The 24,815-nt window shown below is 49.8% G+C and overlaps 1 protein-coding gene across 1 annotated transcript in view; it reads left to right on the top strand.

Annotated features, from left to right (window-relative positions):
- Nucleotides 1–8,696, top strand: part of POC1A (POC1 centriolar protein A) — a 69,386-nt gene extending 60,690 nt beyond the window's left edge. Inside the window, exon 13 of the transcript XR_013775749.1 lies at nucleotides 8,373–8,696. The gene's annotated coding sequence lies outside the window, so the exon portion shown is untranslated. The remainder of the gene's footprint in view (nucleotides 1–8,372) is intronic.
- The last annotated feature ends 16,119 nt before the right edge of the window (nucleotides 8,697–24,815 follow it).

Raw genomic sequence — 24,815 nt, 5'->3', positions numbered from 1 at the left:
GAGCCCTTGCTGTTGTTTAGCTCCAGGATTGAGTGTGGTCCTTTTTGGCACAGCCTGTGCTTTGGATTTGGTCTTGTCCACAGCCCTGCCTAGCACAGGGCTTGAGCACAGACCTGAAGGAGCAGATAAGTACAGCCTTTGACTGGAAGAATCTCTGGTTTCCAGCAGCAATTGTGAAGGATGCCAGGGGCTTAGAAAAAGAATCAGGGGTATGTGTAGATCCATCCTTCCCTTGGCAAACCATGATTTAAACTCTGCTTCCCCTGGCAAAGGTGGTTTCCATCATGCTTGAGAGAGGATGGCTTCTCCAGGAATTTATAGTCTCTGTTATTATCACAACTTATCTTGTCCTCTGGGCTCTGTGGAAATACCCCCATCACCAAGGCTGATGTTACTTTCCTGAGGGGCTGCCCCTTGAAGGTTCCAGTTTGAGGAGGGTCTATCAGGCTGGGGTGTGTCCTGCTTTTCACTGCAAGGACTTTCTGTCTTCTTGTGGTGGCCCATGTCACACCTGCACGGGGCTGACTTGACTGGCCAAATGATTGAAGAGACCAAGTCCTTGAGCACAGTTACCACAGAAACATTTGGGGATGTTTTTCCCTGGACTTAATAACTTTCCAGTGGAGCTAATGACAAAGCAAGAGCTGCCTTGCTACCACCTTGAATGTCAAGTGGTCTCCAGTGGTCTCTGGTGGACTTGCCATTGGTGCTACCCTGAGGTTCCTGGTCTGAGGGGTTTCACTATTGTTGGTTTTGGGGATTTTGTAGCAAGCTGGCCGGGGGGATTCTCCAGCAGCACTGCCTCAAGGATCCTGGCTGTGGTCCCTGCCTGTGCCTGGCTGTGCTGCAGTCAGATCCAGTAGCATCATGTCCATTTCCATGGCAACAGCACATGCATGACCATAATAAAATCAGATTACAGCTCCTTCCCTGTGTGTGTGGGCAGAAAAGGAGTTTTCTGAGGTAAGATTCAAATGACTTGCAAAGGAGCATTTTGGCTGGGTAAAGGCAGACTTTCCAGTGGCTAGGGAGGCTGTTTGTGCAATGCTGGAAATGCTAATGAAGATGGAGTGAATTTTCTGGGATTTTTTTTTTTTTCTGCCAAGCAGATTTCAGGCACACGTGTAGCAGGAGCTAAATTTAAAGGGTGATTGTCCAGAAAGGGCTACAGAACAGGTCTCTGAAGCCTGCTCATCCCACAGGGTAATAACAGGGGCTGTGTATTTTCTCAGAAGTGGCTTTAATGCTGTGGGATCCAGTCTCAGCTTGGAGCCTGCTGCTGGTATGGCTGTTTGTCATGGGCTAAATGCCAACAGCCAGGCTGTGGGGAGAGCTCACACACAGCCCTTGATTTCAGTCTCTGAAGGGCAGGAGCTGGGCAGGACTCTTGGGATGAAGATGATCTCCTCTGAGATGTGGTGTAGTCCAAAGGGGTGCATTTGGTACCTCTGGAAGTCTCTTCCAAATGAGGCCATGGTAGGACTGTTGGTAGGTGTTGGTTGATGTTGTTGGAACTGTTGGCTGGTTGCTCTCCAGCATTGTCAGCACCGTGGCTGAGTTTGCAGGGATCTGAAATGATGAGTCCTTTGACCCCAGCACTTTGGTTAAAAAAGCAGGAACTCTTTTAATGTGGTCAGACCTGGCTTTCCCTGTCCAGCTTAACTACAACTAATAAAGTGAGATTCCTGGGTGGGTTTAGGAGTGTAATTTCTACTTCAGTATCAAATCATACATAAGACCAACAGGATTGAGGCACCACATGGGTTTTGGAGGGCCAGGCAGCTGAGCTGTGCTGAAGTGAGAGTGGGGATGCTGGTGTGGGAAGGACACCAAGGAACCTTCTGCATTCTGAGAATGCCAGATGTATCTTGAGAGGTTTCTGTGGTGTCTCCCAGCTCAGTCTCATGGGGTAACATCAAAGGAGGCTGCCAGGGGAAACAAATAGAGACCAAGGTAACACCTCATCATAGGGGAGCCTTGAAAGCCCTGGGTGAGGGAAACCTGATTAGCTCCAACTGGGCTGGCAAAGCTGGCTCTTCCCAGCACAGTGTGTGGGGCTGTGCTGGCCCTTCCCTGGGCTGTGTGACAGCTGTGTGTGGATGGGACTGTTGGACTGCCCAGGTGGCTGCTTACAACAGAAAACAGAGCAGTGCTGGGTGGGTATTGCAGAGGAAGCTCCCAGAAGATTCTAGGGAAGGCTTTGGTTGTGGGTTAAAAAAAGGTCAGGCCCCAGGTACTGTCAAATGTCACAGAGGTTCAGGAGCACAAACATCCAGTGGTTTTGTGTTTCCCCGTCCCATCCCTGCCACCACCTCTGCTGTGTCCCCCAAGATGTGGCTGTGAGCTGAGTGTGTATTTTGGAGCTGGCACCCGGGTGGCACCCACTGACTCACACAGTGGGTGTGAAAACCAGGGGCTGGCTTTAGCACCAGCCCTGCCAGAGGGACCTCAGCAGTTTCAAAGCATTGCTGCTCAGCCCAGCTTGGCTCACTTTCAGCAGCCTTTTGCTTGAGCACCAAATTCCTCCTCGGGAAGTGCAATATTCATGAAGGAGACACGTTAATTAGCAAGCGTCTGCTCCCTGCTTTGGCATGTGAGTAGGTGGTGTTACCTCTGGAATTGGGTTGAAATCCGTTTGGTATTTAGGTGCATTTGATTTGCAAGAGCTTGTAGGCCCCTTAAAGAGCACCTCTAAAGCACGTTGAGCTACACACAGCCTTCATGTGATATGTTTTCTTTCTGTCACTCTGGGATATTCAAGGACACCTCATTCCCAAGCTGGTGTCCCCTGGCCATCTGAACAAACTGTGGGCAGCCAGTGTTCAGGACAGATCCAGTCATTCCTCTCGTGCTGGCAGAGCAGCCATTGAGAGATCCATAATGATCTGGGGTTATCTTGGTCATGGAAGTTGCTCAGGGGAAGTTTATTCTCAAACTGCACTGTGTTTGGAAGTCAAATGAGCAAACCTCAGCTATGCAGCTTGACAGCAGCTGTGTGTGGCTTTGCTGCTGTCCCCAGCCTGGAGAAATGTTACTGTCTCTGGCTGAGAGTTTTGAGCCCCAAAGGGGTGCATTGCAGGCTCTTATTGAACCCCGATGGTATGAAAGGGAACACAAAATGGTAAAAAAAACATCAAACCCAATTAATTTCAATCAATTGCAACCACCATCACTGTTCCAGTGCTAGCATATTGTCATCAAGTATCAGTAAGTTTTGGCAACTTTTCTTGGGCATGAGAAGCCAGAATCTCTGGAATTGAGCTTTCTTTTTCCTGAATGTTTTTAAGATTCTGTTCTGCTGAATTCTAGGGTTAAGAAGGTAGAAAGTGAAGATGCTAAAAAAGACTAAAAATCTTCCTTGTGTTGTAATTGAGAAATGAAAGTTTCTTCCCTTTTGTAAATGATTTTCAGTGGTTTCAACATTATCTTCTTTTGCTTTTTGTCGTAGCGAAAAAATGAGAGGAAAAAAATGAAAAAACATAATGAAAAGACCAAATGTTTTTAATTTTCTGGTTAATCTCTAAGAAATTTAAAAAGTAAAGAAATGGCTCATGCTAGTTTTTGGAAAAAGGCAGAGAAATTCCAGTTTCTGCCTGTCATTTATTCCCCCCACTTGAAAGAATTCATCCAGCCCTAAATTAAAACATTGGATTTGGAAACTGGGGCAGAAGGTGAGTGTCTGTGGGTGTGTTGGCAAGGGCATCCTGAGCAGAGAAAAGCTTTTGGAAGGGCAGGATGCAGCCCCAGCACTGCAGGGTGAGCTATACTGGGACTCTCTCTGGGTAAAACCATGGCGGGTGCTGCTGGGGTGGACGAGGAGGTGAGGATGCCAGCCCAGAAAATCTTTAAATACTTCTAACACAGGAGCTCAGCCCCCACTCCTGTTAATGTGGGAGCTACTCCCAGCTGCTCTCCCTGGTTCTGAGGGATGCCCCACTCCCAGGATCAGCAGCCTGGGCACCCCCCAGGACAGCTCCTTGTCCTCTGTGCCTGGGTGTGCTGGACACCAAAGGGAGTGGAGGAGAAGCCCTTGCTGCAGTGAGGGCTGTGTGCCTCCTTTCCTGTTGAAACCCCTCTGGAAGATGTTCATCTCCAATGCCTTGTTTTGCTCATTTAAATTAAGGTTTCTGCATCCACATGCATTCCTGCTCTGGACCACATGAGTCTCTGCTCTAGGGCCTTGTCCTTGATAGACAGAGGCTTTGCTGAGCCCATGGATTCCTGGTTATCTGCAGCATGAGGATGCTCCCAAGTCAGGTTCAAGACAGACTGAGCCGGGTGAGTTGTTTCCTTCCTGCTTTTCCTGAGCCTTTTCCCACCAGTGTCACCCAGCTCAGGGACCCAACAGGAGTCCTGGGGTGCTGCTGCTCCCTGGCAGTTCCCTCGTTTGGATGCACCCAGCCACCCTCTGTGGGCAGCCAGGCTTCCTTTCTGGTGCCTCTGGAATCAGACCTGCAGCAGGGCCCACTGTTGTGCCTGCTTTGCCCAGCTGATGATGTCAGGGAGGAGAAGGCTGTTGGGGGAGAATGACTTCACAGAGCTGCTCTGGGAATTGGTCACCCCTCCTCACAGCGAGGGCTGCTGGAAGGGAGCCCAGGAGAAGCACTGCCAATGATGTCTTCATCCTCATAGCCCAATGCAGGCAGTGTTTGCAAACACTGAGGTGATGCTGTTCTGTGAGGGGCCAGCCAGGGATGCTAATGTAGCTTTTGGTGGCTCTGCTCAAAGCCCCAAGAGCCTCAAGGTGTGTTTTGGCTTGTGGGTCACAGTGGTGGGTTTGGATGGCCCTGGAGGAGGTGGCAAGGGAGCACTGGCTGTGAACCCAGGATGGCTGTTACTGAACCCCAGAGTCCTGTGAGGTGAGGATTTCCCATTTACAGTCACAGTGATGTTCTTCAGCTGCACCTGAAGCACAAGGGTGGATAGCCTAATGCAGCACAACTTTTATGGGCTGAATTAATTGCTGGTGAAAAAACCCAAGCTTTAGTATGCTGTGAGATATCCCTGCATCCCACCATCACCTCAGAAGAGCATTGCAGAAACACTCCAGCCCTGGTTCAAGTGCTGCAAGTGGCCAGAGTCCATCCACTGTGTATTGTCCAGGAAGGACTCTTTTTGCTTTTGCAAGAGTAAGAAGCAGGTTCATTGAAAAGATCTCCACTGGAGTACCAAAAATGCTTTGAAATTATCTGTTTTGCATTGGGAAGGTGTAGAAATGCAGAATGGATGATTCTTGTAAGCTGCCCCACCTGAAACACCAAAGGATGGAAGCAATTAATGAATTAATTTCACTATCCCCATTGGAAAGGTGCTGGCCACAGCCCTGGGAAACGGTTGATGGGGATGTCAGCTGCCTCCCTTGCTTTGAACCAAACCAGTGTGAGCACCTGTCCAGAAATGTGGGGTCATGCTGGCATCTTGCAGTGCCAGAGCCTGAGATGAGACATGGCTTCTCTTTGAAGTCAGGATCAACAACCTCTGAAAATAATTTTAATTAAACAAAAGCAAAACAAAAAGCTTGACCTACTCCTCTCCACTCCCCCATTGGGAAGATATGGCAGAGCCTTTCCTGTGTTTGGGTTGGTGCTCAAAGAAGAGCAGGGAAGATTTCTAGCAGCCTATCTCCTTGGTAATGGGCCCATTTCAGTGCTGTGGTTAATTACATTTAATAATTACGAGATTCAGCTCCCTTACCCTGTGCCTTTTCACACCCTGGGTGACTCTGTGAAGGCAAGTACCAGAGAGTAGTGAGGGGAGGTGGACTCCATGCCCAGCCTCAGCACTCTGTGCCAGCCCCTGTGCCAGTGTTGGTGAGTTCAGAGGTGCCCAGGCTCATGTTGGCTGCACATGGAGCATCTCAAGCAGGGGGTGATGCAGAGGGAGCATCCAGAGCACTCTGGAAGCTCCAGTGCACAGGGCCAGGAGCTGTTCCATCTTGCTGTGTAATGAAACACTGCCACACCTGTGCAAATTTCCCCATAGCCTGGGGCTTGGGTGGAAGCCTGTGGGATCATTAAATCAAGGTACACAGGAGCTACTTGAAGATGTTAGGTATGAAATCTGCATGTGAAATGGTGGTCATGTCTAGGCCATCCCCTGAGCTCCTGGCCAGCGACTCTGGCTCTTGTGGGACAGGCAGAGCTGGCTCATGCAGAAAGCCCAGCTGAGCTTCTGCTCCATGTTGCTGGAAGTTTGGGGCTTGCCTGGCAAGGCCGGGATGTCACCTGGCATGAGGGACCAGCCAGCAAGCTCAGGTGGTGCCTGTAAGGACAGGACCTGAGGGAGATTGAGGAACAGGTGTGTGGATCTGGGATGCAGAGCTGGTCCTGCTTTGGGCAATGGTTAATGCCACTTTCAGAAAGGTTCTACTTAACTCCTCTGCATTTGGGCCTCCTCCTTCCCCTGGACTGAGATCCCAAGGAGTTAGGAAGGCAGCTGGGAGGGAGAAAGAGGCTTGTGGTTTGAAAGGCCATGCTTGTTTGGGAGCTTCCTTAGTGCTTTGCTGCACGCACCCCAGAAGACAATTCCAAGCAGCTCCCTGCTTATGTGTGTCCCCAGGGAATTCTGTCTTGCTCCCTCACCTTCTCTTCCCAGGGCATTAATTCCTGGGAGCTAGGACTGTGCACTGGGGTCCAGTAATGCAACATCATTTCCTTTGATAGTCAAGACTGCAGGGAAGCAAGCCTACTGCACAGGAGATCCTACACTACATCTTTATTCTACAGCTGTTCTGTGATGTATCTTACCTCTGGGCAAGGGGGTGGATCAGAACATGGATGCCACATTTTTCCACTGGAGCCTTGTGCAGAGCTGGAGCAGCTCCAAGCACAGCTCCCAGGCTTGCTGCCTGCTCCATGCCAAGCTGCAGTGCTACAGAGGCTGACGGAATCCAGGTTTGGCTGGAGGAGCAATGGTTCTGGTATGAGCAAGGAAGGTGCAGACAAGCTCTTTTCCTCCTGTTCCACTGCATGATGCATTCCACACACGTGCAGTGTGAGGGGTGTTTTCCCCTGGCTTTGCATGGCACCAGGTTGGTCTGTAAATCCCTGTCCCCTGCTGGGGGGGACAAACACTTGGTCAGCCATGGCCTCCCCAGCACATTCAGCATGTGCCTCCCTGCAGCCCCAGCTCACAGGCTCCACTCAGGCTTTAGCACCTGCTCTCTTTAGATTTGCAGCCCTGAAATGCACATTGGCTTCATCACATGTTGTGTGCTGCTGACTGTGGAATGTGCCCAAAAACAGAGTAACTTCCCAAGCTGAGTCTGACTGCAACCAATGGGATCTAGGGCTATTTCTTTCCACTTGGGTCATGAAGAGAACTTGGATAGGTCATTAGAAGAGGTGCTGCCCTCCACAAACAGATGGTGGGAGAGGCAACTGCCAGGAGAGAGCTGAGTTGGAAATTTGCTTGAAGAAAGCTAAAGTGAAATTCTACTGGGGATGTCGCACTGGATCTGAAGGTACCTTAAGTGTTTTAGAGAGGACCCAGGCTGCTGCTAGATGGTAGTAAATTGCTATCAGAGGGGATTTTGTGAACCAGTACCCCAACTCTAGAGCTGGATTTTGGGTTCCTCTTTCTTAGAAATGGGGCTCAGCACATGGGACCTTCCTCTTCCAACCGGATGAATATCACATGGCTGTATCCCCCTTCCCAAAGCAGCCTTGGGAATATTATATCACTCCCATTATATCACTTTAAATCCAGCATTACTTGATCTTTGTGTCCAGTTTAACAGCATAATCAAATCCTTGCCCATGGGGAAGCCTTGTTTGATTGTGGAGGTAATAAGATGATTTGAACACAAGAGCTGATAGTTTCAAGTAACTGAAACTTAACCTTGTCTGCATAAAGCATCATTGTCCTGCCACAGAAATCCTCTGTCTGGGAGAGCACAGCTGCAAGGGAAATAAATGCTCTGCTTTTTTTCTTTTTCTTTCTCTTTTTGCTGTTTGTTTGTTTAAAACCCAGGGCCCTTGGGTTGGTTTGCTCTCGTTGGCTGTGGCAGAGCTGTGGTGGGGTGTGGGTGCTGAGCTCTGCCCAGGGAGCTGGGGCTCCCTCAGTGACTGTGGGGCAAATTCCCTTTAATCCAGGGAATTAAACCCCAAGCAAAGCCATTGATGAACATGGGTTTAGTTGAGATCCAGGCCAAATCCTGTTTCCATTGAAGTTAAATGGGAGCTTTAGCTGCTGGTTTCAGAGGGATCAGGACTAGGACCTGCTGCCACGTGTTGAGCAGATCTGCCCTACTGACCTCAGCAGGATGGGTTGCCCTGTCCAGGGGTGGGTTTAACATTCCTGGATGCTGCAATGATCTCAGAGTACTTAGGGTGCAATGGATGCTTGAGCTGTGCTTTGCCTTCCCTGTACAGGTCCTGACTCCAAAACAAGCCCACCTTGTCCCGTTTGAGCCATCACCAGGCAGCAGCTGCTGATTTGTCATTTGCCTTCTCAAAACCTTCTCCTGATATGGAAACAGTTCATCACTGCCTGTAACCAGCAGGAACACCAGCAGGAACACCAGATCCTGCCAGCATCTGTTTTGAACATCAAGGCAAGTGGGCCTGGGACAGCTTTGTCTGGGGTGAACATTACTACTGGTGTTATACTAGGGCTGCTGCTTGCCTGCAGCAAGTGAGGCCAGGAAAAGCACTCCCAGACAGGCTGACCTTCCCAGGTGTGTTATAAATGGAGTAAAAACCCAGGTATTTTTGAATACATGTATATGAGTGGTTGTTTTGGACAGAAATTGTTGGGTCTGGGAGCTGCAGGAGCAGCCACCTCCATCAGTGCTGCATCTCCAGCTCAGGGCTGTGTTGCCCAACACATGCAGCCATGTTGTTCTTCCAGCAGTTCAGACTGTGTGAAGGTAAGAGGCAGAGGGGTTATTTAGTTTACTTAGTTTTATTTTTTAAAAAACTTCCTATATTTTTAAAATTCCTCATCCACACAAATCCATGGACAAGCAAGGTTGTAGTCCAGCTGGTTTTGGTTTTTTGCACTTAGAAATCCCCACGGGGATTTTTTATCTTGCAGGGCTGGGATCCTCTCTTCCCAGTCATAGCTAGCATAAAAACATTTCTACTGATTAGTTGCACTTAATTATTTGTCCAAAGACACAGCAGCCCAAGTCTGTATTTGTGTGTGTACTCAGATGTCTTCCAAAAGCCACTCCTACCACCCCTGCAAAATAGTTGGAGGGTGACACAAGAGTGATAAACATCTGGCCATGGGAATGCTCTGGTGTGAATGAAGGGGGAGTTGTGAATGGGGACCAGTGACTTCACATGAAACCAAAATAATCCAGGCTTCATGCCTTTGTGTCCCCAGGGAGAGGCAGTGACCCCGAGCACCCAGCTCAGGAAAGTCCCTTGCTCAAGGAAGAGCCTTGTGTAGATGCTTCATCCAAGCTTTTCTGCTGGCATGGATCGAGGCTGGATCTGTGATTTCAGTTTTCCCACTGAAATCTGTGCTTAGTGTTGACTCACAGGAGGAAGCAGAGGTTTGTGATCTGTGGCAGGAATCAGCTGCCCTGTTCGTCAAAGCTTCCAGCTTGATGATGGGGTATTTGTTGGAAGATGTAAGAAAATCTATTGCTTGGGACTGAAATAATGTCATTTAATTGCTAAGATACTGGGAAAACCTCAGAGATTGATACCAACTGCTAGTTCACATGCTAGTGAAATCCTGCTGTTGTAACTATATTCCTAGACAAATGTGATTTTTGTGCTCTGGGGAATTAGCAAGAGTTTTTTTTTTTTTTTTTTTATTTTTCAAACATTGCCTCTACAAGCTACCCACACTTCTCCAAGAAAATATATTTGCCATTACAATTAAGTAGGTGTTTTTTAAAAGCTTTGTTTTTAAATATGAACACTGAAATGAAATCCAAAAACAATTAAATCATCCAGTTCTGAAACCTTTTCAACCATAAGCTATTTTCTCTGGTTTATGGGTGTCTTCCCCAGTCTCTTCTGGAATGCTTTGGGTTTTGCTTAAAAATATTGCAGTAGTGGGAAATGGTTTTGACAGAAGATCCAACCCTTTTTTTTTTGTGTGTGTCCTCAGCATAGAGGCAGCAACTCTTAGAAGAAAACCCCAAATATTTTCTGCCTGACGTGTTTCTCATCTGCCAGTGTTGTGGGCACTGGGAAATACAGGAACACTCTGCCCAGCTGCTGGCAGTGCCCTGAACCTGCCACTTGCTCTTCTTTCCCAGGGCAGCACAAACTGGCCCTCCAAGCTCAGCAGAAGTTTCATGGTCCAGCTTTTTAGGCCCACACCTGCCATAACCCACACTGCAAAGAGTCCAGCTTGGCTCTGAGCCTTGGAGGTGCTGATGGTGGGGGGCTGCATGGACCACCTGGTCCTGCACCTTGCATCTCTCCTAGCCCTCATCTGCAGGATATTTGCAGCTATCTTAGGAATTGCTGGTGTCCCAGCTTCCCACCTCTTTTTGACCTGTATTTCTAGCACTTCTGTGCTTCCTTTCTTCTCTCAGCTGCCCATAATTAGGGGTGGATCTCAGACAACAGGAACAAGTAGGGGTGAGACAACAGGGAGTAGGGTGGCTGTGCTCTGGGATGGCTGTGATCTCCCCAAACACCTTCCCCTCTGGACCTGGGGTTCTTCAGCATGTACCAGACTCAGATCTCGAGAAGCTCCAAGCCATGTGTGGCTTGGCCTGCTCATCTCAAGCTGGAGGTGCATGATGATGCTCCTGTTACCTTCCACAGTGGCCCAGAGCAGGGATCTGGCTCTGCTTGCATCTCCTTGGGCAGAGGTATCTCCAACTGCCAGCACAACATCACTTTTCTCCTCCAGCAGAGATGTGCGAGCAGGGAAACTGTTAAATCATAGGGGCTGATCCGCTTTGGACCTTGACAAATCTTTTTCTTCCTTCATTTGGTGACCTGTGCCTTATCCCAGCTGGTGAAGAGCTGGTTTATGATTCATGGCTGGAAAGAGAGGCTGAATCAGAGAGTTTTGGCAGCAGCCAGGCTGAAGGTGGGGTTTGAGGATGGTACTGGCTGCAGGAGCTGTGAAGGCTCAAGCAGCTCCCCAGGAGGGTCCCCAGCTGTTCCCAGGCCACCTGCACCTCTCCTAGAGGCAACCCCTTGCTGGCATTGAGATTTCTCTGTGTGATGCCTTGGTCCTTAGGAGGGCTTTTTTCCTCATAGGGAGGGTTGCATGGAAATAACGTGATGTGGAAATCTCCTCTTTGCACTGAGGGGGTTAAAGTCTGCTCCCTCCTTCTAGGCTGACCGTGGAAAATACTGCTCATGCCAGGGACTATGCAGGACAGAAACTAGAGCTCCTAGGATACAATTATACAAATAATGCAACTTGTTCCACGAGCGGCGGAAACCAGCAAAGCCTGGTTTCCAATGGCTCGTGGAGTAAAGGATGTGCATGAGCTTTCACTGGCCAGTAAAAGCTAAACACAACCATCACCTTCTCATCAACCACCAAACTGCACAACACTTATATTCCCATAATAGCCAGGAGCCCCTGTACTGTGTGGCTGAAAGTGTCCAAAAAGGAGAGCTGGAGAGGAGGGGTGCAGGGGTGGTGTGGCTGCGAGAACCTTGTTTCTGTAGAAAATCAGTTTGTAAAACTGAGGATGCAGGCAGACAAACTCTAGGCCAGTTTAATGATGTTTCCATCATTTTCTACCTCAAACTGTGCATCACTTTGTGATGGTGATCATTTTGCCAGGGCTAAAGGCAGAGGTTTTACATGACAGTGTAACATGGTGTGACACGGGGTGCTTTGGGCCCACAGGGAAAATTGCCATTCTGTTTGGCACTTCTGAAGAATTTTGGCCTTCAGACTGGAGAAACTTGTGTCCCACTTCCCATTTCAGCCCAGACTTGGCGTTTTTGCTTTGATTGCCCCATAGACCTTAGGATATCTGGTGGTCAGTGTGTGCAAAAAGCAGAGCCCTGCCCCTGTCCTCTGCACCAGGTGTGAGTGACCCCTGAGCTGTACCTGACACTGAGAAAATGCAGCTGTCACATATCCAGCTTCTGGTGACCACATAAAGAAACCAGCAGCTCAGTTTTCTACTTTTTTTCCTGCTGGGATCATGTCACATTTGATTTCTAGGAGACAGCACACATGTGATGTTCAGCAGATGCAGGCTGGAGCCTTTCAGGAGCCAGACCTTTATCTGTTTGTCACAAGCCCTTTCTTGGGAGCAGCACCAGCTCATGTCACCCTTTGAGGGATAGAGGAGCAGTGGAGATGCTGAAGAGGTTTCTAACTAAACCCGACAAAGGCGTGCGTGATGATTTTTGTCAGGATGTGGTGAAGGCTCCTTGGTGACACACTTGTGGGGAGGAGGGGGAGTTACTGTGTCATTTTCATGAGAGTGGCAGTGGGGCCACTGATGTCCCTTAACTCTGAGCCACCCACCCTTGGGGAGAGGCCCCTAGAGAACTTGGTGTCCTGTGAGTGAGTGGGGGCTGGGAGAGTCCTGTTCTTGTTCCCACTCGGCTGGGTAGGAAGCAGGGTGGTCCACACCCTCTCCCACTCTCCTGAGCCAGCCATGGGAGCTGTGACTCTGGTGTGCTCCTTGACAATTTGTCTCTGGTTTGAGGGATGAGCACAGGAGCTGTGCCCAGTGGGTGGGGTGGCAGGAGGCAGCTTTGCCTTGCTGGGAGCTGTGGCGTTGGCAGGAGGTGACACAGCTGAGGTGACTCTTACTGCCACCACACCAAACCCTGCTGAGGTGCTCATTGCCAGGGAGAGGAGAGGGTCTCGAGGTAAACAGAGCAAGGCTGGCAGATGACTGCGCCATCTCTGCGCAACCTCGTCTAAGCCTATTTATATAAATCATGTGAAACCCAAATTAGAATTTTATCCATCTGCTGTGCTGTAAGTCGCTCTTCCACCAGCACAACGAGCCAAAAAAATGCTCTTAACTCCCTAAGACCTGCCTCGAGTGTGAGCAAGTTTTGTATACAAGGCACATGGCTGCTGTGGGGGTGCTGTGTGCATCCTGTGAGGCTGCAGGACAGGCTCTCACCGGCCCTCCAGCACACAGCAAAGGTGAGCCAGGCACAGGTGTGGATGTTCAGTGAGAAGTCTCCAAGGCTCACCACTGTGTGTAGGAGGACAAGGACTCACCTCTGCCTCGTGTGTCACACAACCATGGCTGAAAGTGGAGCAAAACCATCTCTGCCTGACTCCCATCCTAATGCTGAGGCCCAAACGCTGGGGTGAGCTTGCCATGGTTTGGCACAATGAGGAAGGTCAGGAAATGCTCTCTGCTCTTTCCCATGTGTCCTACTTGTAACAAAGCTGTACTTTCAGCCTTCTCCCCAGAGAGGCTGTTTCCCCTTTGCTTTGCAGATGCCCGGTGCTCTGCACTGGGCAGCTCCTTGAGAGAGTCACACCCAGGTAACCCCAGTGTGCCACAGCTCTGTGCCTGCCTTCATGTGCGGTCACTGAACCTGCCACTCCTGTGGGAGCATCCCAGGGCCACTCCTGTGGGTGCACACACTTGTGGGAGCATCCCAGGGTGGCTGACTGGCTGGCTGGACACTGCCCTGGCAGCCAGCACGGGGCTGGCCCTGCCACAGCACAGCAATTTCTAGGAAATGCATCTGCCTCCTCACACGGGAGTCCCTGATGGAGTGATGACTCACCAAGGGATCTTTCGACCTCTTTCCCCGCCGCTGTTATGATCTGCCTTTTTTGGCATTTAGTGCTTTTCCTGTCATTAAAAATAAAACCTTTTCTAAAATTAATATTATTATTATTTTCCCCCCACCGAATTGATGATTTCAGCGAACAGTTTGGGGGTAAACAAGCAGAGATGACACTGTGGAGGAACAGTTGGTCAAGTTTGTGAGAGATGGAGCCAGATCTAAATATGGCACAGCCTCGCTGGTATGAAGCAGAAGGAAGGAGGCATATGTGTCTGAGCAGTTAGATTGCTGCACGCTCTGTTGGATTTCCTTAACATCAAGTGCATATCTTCCTCTTTTCTTTTCTTTTTAGCATAAAAAAAAATAGAAGCTCACCAAGAATGTCTTTGGGTGGAAATAGGGAAGGGCTATGAGGAAGTGATGGAGCCTCTCCATCCCCACTGGCTCAGTTTATGGGTGCAGGCAGATATGTCTGGATGAGATGCTCCTGTGCAAGGACCAAACCAGGAGGCTGACCCCAAATCTGGCCTGGCAAAGACCTTTTCCCATGTGACCTCCATGCTGCTTGACATTGAGGGAATGACCTCTTTGGGCCATACATCCTACAGAATCCAAGACCTGCAGGAGGGAGGAGCCACTGGTGCTCATCTGGAGATGCTAGACACTCTCAGCTGGGCCCCTGCCCACCAGGAGCAAGATGGACCAGGTGCTCTGGGCTGTGCCCTCAACCTGGGTGTCCCCTCCAAAGTCCCAGGCCACTGTGTTGACAAGAGAAAACCCAATTCCCTCTAGCAGTTAGTTCCTCCTGTGAAGTGCATCCTCACACCCCACTGGTTGTATCAGCTTTTCAAGCCCCTTTGCTGACAAAAAGCCTGCAGAGAAATCCATGTCCTTAGAGTGTGTTCAGTGCTGGAAAGAGCCGCACAAGGATTTCATTCTCCCTCTGTGGCTGCCTGTGGAGACAACCAGAGGTCAGGCTATGCTGGGAGACAATGTGCTGCTGGATGCACACTGCCACTCCTCATGTGGCTCCTGCTTTTCCTGGCAGGCAGCTCACAACCCCTGGGCTGGGGGACTGAAGCTTTCTTGTCTATGGGATGCTCTTGCTGCATTTTCCCACACCCAGGGAAAGGCAGAGAGCTGGAGAAGAGAAGCCAAAGGCAGGAGTGTTGGAAGGAGCTTCAGTCAGGGCTGTGCAGAACATGACCTCCACTAAAAAGTCAGTCTTTGCCAGCCAATAACATATAGTTTTCTAATAGCCTCAGTCTCCTTAACTGCATTTTAGCTCAGAGACCCTGAAATCCTCAGCACAGGAGAAAGAGCTACAGAGAGAGAATGAAGCAGGGCAGGTCCCAGAGCACTGGTTGTGCTGCATGGTGTGTCAATGTGCCAGCTGTGTCAATGCCTCAGAGCAGCACCTCAGCTACTTCTCCTGCCCTCTGAACACTTGTGTGGAAATGACCAGGAAACAAAGGGCCCAGGCTGCTCCTGGAAGAGGAGAAGACTGATGGTGTTGCTTGAATGAAGAGGCTGAGGACAGTGCCTGACTGTCTGCATTCACATCCTGGGAAAGCAGTTGGAGATTGATCCTGGTTTGGTCACCCAGTGATGAGCTAATTTTTAACACCAACCATGTGAGTATAAAAAGGATTAACCCTAAGTTTTAGAGCTTTAATCACATGAAAAAACATGGTCCAATTGTTTGTATAAGGAGATGTTTCAACTGCACTTTTGTGAATGCAAAGGTTCCTTTTATTTGGAGAGGTAGAAACAGAAGTAGGGAAACAATCTTCTGCAATGCAACACTGCTGCTTGTTTCACAATTTTGCTTAATTCATTTTTATGAACAGGCTCTTAATTCAGTTTAACTCAGTCTCTTTTCTCCCCCTGCTTCCCCTGTGCAATGCAATCCCATTTGTGCCTTGGTTACTGGCAACCAGTATATCAAGCTCTAGCCAAGCATGTAATAAAAAAAGCTGCAATCTGCCGAAAAACAGGTTTTAAGATGGAAACAAATAATTAGAAACACACAAATTAGTGTCTGTCTGACAACAGGTTGAGCTCTGCACAGATTTAAACAAAGCTGTAATGGCAGGATGTGAGCGATTCAAACTGGAGGCAGTGGCTGAGTGCTGATTTTAATGGGTCAGCTGGAAAAAGATGTGGGGAAGGAGCAAACCTGGTTGGTTTTGGCTGGGGCTGGGCACCCAGAACTGTGAGACAGAGCGAAAGGCGTGGGGGCTTTGTGTAACTCCCAGCCTCGTGGGGCTGGGGTCTCGGATGAAGCAGGAGCTGGTGCAGAGTGCGGCTCCTGCCCCTCTGCGGGTGCTGCGCTGCTGGGTGTGTGCTGGGCAGCGCTGGCCCCCAGTGCCAAAGCTGTGGAGCATTTTCTGTGCTTTGGCACCCTTGCTGTGGGTGTTCCTGTGCCTGGCAATACCCTGGGGAAGGCAGAGAGCCCTGCCCGTGCCCCGGCCGGGCAAGGGGCAGCAGCGCCTCTGGGAGCACTTCACTCACTCTTCTTCTCTCATTCACACGAGCATCTCACCGCTGCAATTGCCGTGTGCCCGGTCCTCAGCGAGCGTGCGAGCGAGCAAATCACCCCAGCAGCGTGGATCGTTCTTCTGCACCCATTGTTATGGAAATCGCCTTAGAGACTGTTGCTCCAGCAAACATTTTTAGAAGCACGAGTGAGTTGCGCAACAGGAAAACTACTAGGAGGTGAGGAAAACCCCCTCCAGGCTCCCAGCACTGCCCCTTCTTCCAGCGGTGCTGTGGAGCCCTGCTGGCTCTCCTGGTGGGGATGGGATTTAGGGTTTCTTTGCCTGGTAAGGCAGGGAGAAGGTGTTTCTGGAGGAGAAGCCCCTTCTGCGTCAGTCTCCAAGGAAACCCTTGGTGTTGCGTGGCTCAGCCTTCCTTGCACGCCTGGGCAGTGGCTCACACATCCCAGGCTTGTGCCTGAATCATACATCCACACTTTGATCTGCCAGTGGCATTTTATGGGTGCAAAATGTAGGCAAATCGTGGGGTTTTCCTACCCCTACATGCCACTTTATCTCAAGGAGCCTCATGGCTGGATTTGGTGTGCAGAAGTGAAACCAGCCCTATCTCTGTTTCTAAGGCACATTCCTCACTGCTGAGTCTGGAAGGAGAAGCCTTCTAATTCTGCACAGCTCCCAGCTTCTGGAGAGCAAGCCTGGGACTGTGGTGTACAGGGAGCCTTGGGCAGCAGGTGCTTCCAGACCTGCTGCCAGCAGCCTGGTGCAGTGCCTGAGCCAGGGCAGCTCATCCCCAGCTGGCTGCCTCTGCCCGCTGCCTGGTGGAAAGCAGGAGGGCTGCAGAAGAGCAAGTCACTGCCCCAAAAGTTTCCAAGCTCCCACAGGTTAGGGCTGCCCACCCACACAGACAGTTTCACTGGTCACCCCCCATTTGTGCTCAAATGCCCAGCCCTGACTTTTAATCAAAAAAATAATTTCGTGTTGATTAACTACAAACAATTGCTCCTCTGGAGTTTGCTGATGCTCCTCATCACTGCCTGCTGTGGAGCAGGACCAGCTCTCCAGCCTGTGCCCAGGAGCTTTGAGTAGCCTCAGCTGGTGAAGGGGAAAAGCACAGATCCAGTGACCTTTGTTTGCATCACTGCTGCCCATAGTCCCTGCTGACATTTGAGGAGTGCTCTGTGTGCTGGAGGGGGCACGGGGATGGGGTATTGGGCAAAGCACATGAACCTCATCCTTGCTGGTAGAATACCAGGCTGAGCAGTGACCCTTCCTTTCCCTCGCTGGAAGTCATAGTTGATTCTCATGGAGGTGTCTCACCAGGAACCAAGAACAGGACAATTCCTCCATCTCCTTGCTGGCCAGACTGAGGGACTGACCACAGTTTGTCTGCTCCCAGGACTGTTTTACTGCCCACAGCAATGGAGCTGGAGCAGGGTGGGATGTTTGGCTCTATGGGATGTTGTGTTGCTTGCTGCCAGGGCCATGAGATAGGATAAGAGGGAGCTGATAGGCTGGATCTGGGAGGGGACCTCATCATCCCAGTGGAGATTCTGGGAATCATGAGGTGGTGGCAAGATGCCACTGCACAGCCTGGCTGTTAAACACTGACCTGTGGGGTCCCAGCTTCAGCCTGGCTGCTCCTTAGCATCCCCCCAGCATTGCCTGGGGTGGGGAAGGACTGGTCCATCCCATCCTGTGCCTGCCTCCTTTATCTTTTCCAAGCTGGCTGGTCTTAATTTCTCCAGGCACTTCCTGCAGGACCACAGTGCTGGGTGCTGCAGATGTGGTTGAAGACACTGGACACCCTTAACCTTTATCCTGGTAAATTGTTCAGCTTTGCAGCCAGTGCAGCTGAAAGGGTATTTTTCTCCCTGAACTTGACAAACTCTTTATCCCAAGGATCCTTGGTGGTGTTAACCCCCAAACCTCAACCCTCAACAGCCAGAAGCACGAGATTAGCATTTCTTTGAATAAAGAAAATTTGGGGGGAGAATGAGAAACTATAATTCTTTGGATTTTACATTCTGAGCCACCTGTGCTTATTTTACCTTCTATGGTTACTTTATCTGCCACACTTGTGCAGGCTGGAAGCTCCCTTTTATTTTGTTTTGTTTGCTTTTAATGTGAAAACTGAGCTTTTTAGGACAAGTAGCTGAAGCTTGGCCACAGGACCTGAGCCCTGGGCTGTGCCTGACTATGAAAGTCAGATGCCTTTGCTGGACATCTGGCTGTTTTAGTGCCAGATAGCAGGGAAGAGCACTTTAATATTTATCCTGAGCTTAAAAAAAGCAAGTAGAATGGAGAAAAATATACAAAGTAGGCCATGAAAACAGGGTTGGTGAGCATCTGAGATCCGCTCCTAATTAATAGCAGTTCCCATCCCAGAAATCATACCATTCAGCAAAAGTTAATCATCTTTGCTCATACATACAATACACTTCAAGAGAGAATGAGTCACCCTCATTGAAATGTCTGATGTTATGAAATCCAGTGTGACTGATGTAACAGACCCAGCTAAGCTCTCCAAACTGGCCGGCAGCACTGCGGAGAAGCTGCCTGTGTGTGAGCTGACTTCATTGAGTTCTGCTTGTTTGCAGGATGGATTTTCCCTTTAGATTTTCCCAGACTCACAGCAAAAGGGCCCAGGAAGGCTGTGGGAGGGCAGGCAAGTGTGCCAGGAGGGGCTGGCATCACCAAGCCCCCGTGGTCCTCACTTCCCAGCATGAAATTGCTTGTCCACACCTCTGGGAGCCCACACAGCTACTCTGCACAGCAGCCCTGATCCTGCAAATATTTGGGCACCCACATAATTCACAGCTCTTTGGGGTGTCTGGGACCAGCTCTTCAATCACATCACTCTGCATTTTTAACCATTTCCTGGCCTGGGGATTTATTCTTCCCTGCTTGGTTGAGAAATGTAGGTTGAATTCAGCATTAAGATCCTGCCTTGATATCAGCTGTTCCATTTTAAATTAAATATTATTACCTGCAAACATTTTCTTTTAGCACTGGGAGCCGTTTGCTTGGTGTACTTTGTTTAAATGTCACCATATGAATTACTGAAAGTAATTTAAATATTTAAAGACATATACTGTAAGTCTAATTTTATTTTGAAATCCCGAGCCAGGCTCGCAGCTGATGCAGCAGATAACAGCTCAGCCTGGAACCCCTGGTTCCTGGCCCAGTTCTTTAAAGTAATGATTTGCATTTCCAACACCTTTCACCCAACAAGTCTGGGCTCTGAGATTTTTGCTCCAGCCAGATTTTCTTCTCTCTTTGAGGCATTGCAGCCCTTCTAGGATGGGTGTGAGTCCCTTGGAAGGTTCTCTTCCATTCACCTGTCCACCTTGGCTGCCCTTCTGGGGCATCTGCTCCAAAGGGAAACCCTTGGAGCAATAAGATCAGAAATGCCAGGACCCCAGCAGAAGAGGCAGCAGTGCTCTTGTATTTCGTGTTTTCCAACTAGAGAAGATTTCCCTCTCGACACAACCTTTTCATCTCTCGTTATCTTTATGAACAGCTTAAAAAAAGTACCATTTCTGGCACACTGGCCCTGCTGCTGAAGAGCTCTTCCTCTTGCACCTGCTGGGATTAAAAGCTACAGGTAATGCTGGGGAGTAATGAAAGGCTTTCCACCAGGAAATAAGTTAAAACAGTAAACAAAAGGCTGATTCTTAGAAGCAAAACAACTGAAGCTGCGACAGGAGAACATGGTGATGAAGCACTCTGGTCCTCGGAAGTTGCCTTACATGTATTGGAAATTACCTTCTGACTCAACAGCTCAGGGTGTCTGCTGCCATTGTGCTAAAAGATTATAGTTGACCTAAATACCCAAGGTATTCAAGGAAATAACATTTCCCATGAGAAATGTCAGCAGCAGAGCCAAGCCTTTCATGAGAAAAGCCTGGGTTAGGTGGGTGATTTCTCCTGCTCCTGGGAGCAGCCTCCCTGAGGAGCTGAGCCCCCACTGCTGCATCCCTGTGGGCAGCAGCTGCTCTGTGGGCACAGCCAGAGCTCTGCTCCCACACCTCTGCTGCCACAGCAGGGGCAATGCACACTCCCAGTAAAAGCCTTTTAATCATCCTGCAGCCATGTCCTGGGAGCATTCCCCTTTCCTCTGCCCTTCTCCCTCCAGAGCACTCTGGCTTCTTACACAGAGCCGGTGACTCATTCCCTGGGATGGCTTTGCTTGAATTGGCCTGAACACCTCTTTCCCTGGGTGCTGCTTGCTTGCTTGTCAGATGGTGAGTGAAGGAACATGGCCAGTGTGTGCTGAGATGGCACCAGCTGCTCACAGGACCCCCCTTTCCTCTTGCCCTGCATGTCCCCAGGCCGGCGTCCCCCCCTGTTGTGGGCAGTGGTCAAAAGGGAAGTGATGTGTGTCTCCAGTTCCAAGCTTTTCTCCAAGATCCACCACTAGAGCTGTTAAATGCTGTGAGCTCTTCCTGCTCCCCTGGCTTTGCCTTCACAAGGACCTCAGTGTGCAAAGAGGAGCTTTATGAAGCCCAACAAAGGGAATAGGAACTCCTGCCCCCAAGGAGGAATGACCCCACTCACCAGTTCAAACTGGGGACCAGCCAGCTAGAAAACACCTTTGCAGGTAAAGACCTGGGAGGTCCTGGTGGATAACAAGCTGACCATGAGCCAGTGGTGCTTTCTCACAGCCAGCAACAGCATGGGCTGGGTTAAGAGGAGCATTGCCAGCAGGCCAAGGGAGAAGGAGGAAGGCTTTGATTCATCCTTTTTGACCAAGCACTGCTGCCACTGGTGGAAACTGGATTGGCACCTTCTGAGTGTTTCAGACATTTCTTGCCAACTCTGAGGTGCATGAAGAAACTTAAACCCCAATTCAAGGCTTGGAAAGCAGGGCACAGACAGAGGGAAGGGACCTGCCCAGCATCACACAATTAAGCCAGTGGTGGGTAGAGAAGTGACCAGACTCTTCTCTGAGACCTGGTTCTGTTCCCTCTATTCTGGGTTATATTCTTGTAGGTGATATATGTGCATTCAAAATTTGTGAGTGTACCCAAGGGTGTCAGGCTGGCTGAAGAGATGCTTTGTGTTCAAAATAAAGTCTTGTTTCCTGGAAACTAGACTTTTTTGGGGGGAAAAAAGAGCAGGGTTCAGCTGAACATTGGTAACACTGTGAGGAAAAATAGAAGTCGTTTTTTGATGCTATGAAAGAGGAACCAGCCCCTTGCTCCTGAAATGCTTCATGGAAATGGCTTCTTGAGAGTTGTTCAGTTTTATCTCAATTGCAGTGAGGGGGTTGCAAAACCAGAGAATCTGATGCAAGGAAAAAACCTCTGGAAGTAGAGCATCTTCACAGATGTGCAGCAGAACTTCCCCATGGGAGAGCAGTGCTGCCACAGCACAGGTGGTGAGAGCTCAAATGAGCCCAGGCTGCCTGTCCATCCATAGCCACAAAATACACCCAACCTAGAACAACTGAAATGAAAAGCAGCATTGTAGGAACCTGCACTGGCTGGGAGACATGCACAGCTCATTGGAATAAAAGGATATAAACAATTGACTTTAAAGCCACCCATGGTGAGAAGCAGCAGCGCAGTGCAAATTCAGCCCCAGTGTTAGGTGAGGGTTTAGCTGGTGCATTTTGGGGTTTCACTGGTAGCCAGGGCTGTGGGCACTGCCATGGTGCTGAGGCTGCCTCTGGGGTGCTCTGGTGTAAATCCCAGGCAGCGCTGCCAAAGCCCCTGGGACTCCCCTGGCTCCACAGGGCAGAGCTGAGCAGGCTGCCCCACCCTTGTGGCAGTGGGGAAAAGCCCTGGCAGGGTTTGCATTCCAGGGGAGCACCCAGAAACCCAGGTGCCTCCCAGAACCAGGCTGAGGAGCAGTGACCACCCAGCCCCATGTGGGGAGAAGGCTGTCCTGGTGGTTGGTGGCCCTGCTTATATCAGACCCAGCAGCACAGCAAAGAGGGAAAATGCAAAGGCTGGTGAGACAAAGTGTGGTGAAGTTTTATGTCTCCTCTCAGCTTCTCCCACACCTTCTCCCACCAGAGGGACAGGCTCTCCCTGGAAGGCTCTGCACTGCCTGCACCCAGCCCAGATCTCCACCAAGCCAGCATCCCAGCAGCAGCTTGGGAGTGATGAGTGAGGGTCACAAAACTCACCCCTGGCATGTAGTGGGAGACTGGGCTGGGGACACACAGCTGGGTGCAGCCTGCTCAGTGACAGCCCTTCCTGGGGGGTGGCAAAACTGCTTTCACAATGGTTCTGATGAAAAGCCTGCACCAGGAAGTTCCTCACTTAGGCTCCTTGGAAAAAAAATCCTTCTCTGCAGGAAATTGCTTCTTGAAAACAGCCTGGCTGCCTGGAGAAGCTGCTGAGGAGCTGCCCTGTGTGTGGGCACAGGGAGGCAAGGGAGCTGAGCAGAGCTGAGGGCCAGGGCTCAGGTCCTGCACTCCGTGCCTTGGGCCATCCCTCTCCTGCTTGACCCTTTTCAAAGGAGGAAGGGTTGTTCTGGTATACAAAAGGAAGAATAAATGAGATATGGAGGTCTGTATTCAAGTCCAGGCTGTGCAGGCTGTGTCTAACACCTGCCTGAGCCAGGCTTGAGGGTAGATGTTATTGGCTTCTTGAGTGCCACAAATATCCTGTTCTACTCCATCACTGCAGTGACAGACTCTGGAGGGTCTCATGCCAAAGGGAGTGTTGGAACTTTCCCCTCCTCTGGTCCTCTGCAGGGAAGGATTTGCACACAGCTTCCAGACCTCATTTAAAACTCTCTGCTAAAAGGATAAATAATCTTAAATATTCTCCAGTTCCTCCTCGGGAAGGAGCCTGGAGCCCAGGAAGTGAGGCAGGGAAGAAGGGAAAGGGTGTTGCTTAAGGATGTTTTCTCAGTTTAATTAGATTGGAGCTGTCCTCCCTTGCTGGTGGAGCCTCTGGGCTCTTGGCTCCTGCTTAAACACAAGCCCCCTTTCTCTCCTGGGTTTCATAGAAAACACACCCATTTCCATACAAATGCAGGTATCTCCTCAAATCCTGAACATGGAGCCAGACTTTTCCTGGGTGGCCAGTGAGCAAAACAGGAACAAACTGAAGTACAGGACATGTCAGTTCACTCTCTCACTGCAAGGATGGTCAAGTACTGCAGCAGGTTACCTGGAGAAGGTAGAGTCTCCATCCCTGGAGATACTGGGATACCCAACAGTATCTAAGAGATAAGAGATGCTGCTCTAAGAGATGCTACTGTGAGACAGGAGCTGGACTGGGCACTCCTCAGAGAGAGCTCCAGGCTCAGCCCTTCTGGGCTGCTGTGACCACTGTGAGATGGTGACAGCCCCGGGCTGCCCAGACACTGCACCTGCCTTCTGGGTTCTGCACAGGAGGGGATGGTTTGCTTCTTCTGCAGGAACCTGCCAGAGAACACTTTGTCTTTGGAGCAGAGTTCATTGACACATTGACATGAAAGACTCCAGCTGTGCAGCAAAAGGGATCTCAGAGAGTCAAAGGTTACATCCATTTAGTAGAAGAAAAATGGATCTATCCATTGGCAATGCCAGCTCCACGTGCTTGTGGCTGCCTTGTGCTTCACAAGATGCTCCACAAAGGTTCCTCCTTGTGGTGCTTCCTCCCCAGCCTCTATCCATCTGCCTTCCATGTGGAAGGTGCTTCCAGCATCCCAGCAGGATGGAGCCCCACATCGGAGACTTTGCCCTGAGGCAGGGCTGTGCTGGGAAGTGTGAATCTGTTCCCATGGATGCCTGCAGTGCCAGAGCTGATGCTCCAGGGACTGTCTGCTGCAGACAGGAGATTGGACCCTCCTGCTGAGCGTTTGTGGGTGAAAGGCTTCGCCAGGCCAAAGTCATCTGACATTTTTCTCGGGGGCGGGTGAAGTTAATGAGTCCGGATTAAGCAGTGCGGAGGCTGGGGAGCTGCATTTCTGCTGAATATATATGAAGACAAATGTAAATTCTAAACTTTCTAGGGAGTATTTTTACCCTGGCTCAGTGTTAACATTGATAAAAATAGTCACAAATTAGTGCAGGAGTAGAAAGTAAAATTGGGGATTTTTTTTTCCCCCTGTTAAAACCATGCATCTGTTTCTCTACCAAGAGTTAACCTCTTACATGCATTAATGAAACATGGGGTAAACCATCAGCAAGTGCCCTCTCCTGACAAAATAACTCCCACCACATTAAATAATTGGAAGGGAAGCTGAAGTTAAATAAAAAGTCTTTTTTTAAACATTTTTTTTTTTAAGACAGAAAAAAGTGATTCAGTCCTAGAAATTCTACACTGCATGAGGATGTTAACATCACACCAGCCCACCTGCCTGGTTCCTCAACACCCAAACACTTACAAAGGTGATGGGAGGTATCAGCCCCATTCTACAGATGGGAAGTACACAAAACTGTGAATTCACTCAACGTCACAGAGCAATCCAGAAGCTGGCCTGGGAGCCCAGGTTACCTGAGCAAATTCCCAGCTGACATCTTGCTCACAAAACACTGCTTTGAGCTGCCAGTCTAGCATTAAGCTGCCAAGAATGTGCTTCCTCTTTTGGTACTGATGGATATTTCACCACAGGCACCTAGACAGGTGAAGACTCCTTCTAGAAGGAGTTTAATAGCTTTATGGGTTGGTATCTGGGCCACCAATCATACCTAATACCTCTTACCAGATGTAGCAAACAG

Source organism: Erithacus rubecula (genome assembly GCF_903797595.1).
Source record: "Erithacus rubecula genome assembly, chromosome: 13".
Lineage (NCBI taxonomy): Eukaryota > Metazoa > Chordata > Aves > Passeriformes > Muscicapidae > Erithacus > Erithacus rubecula.
The sequence above is the reverse complement of the archived record's forward strand: the minus strand, read 5'-3'. Positions and strand labels throughout refer to the sequence as shown.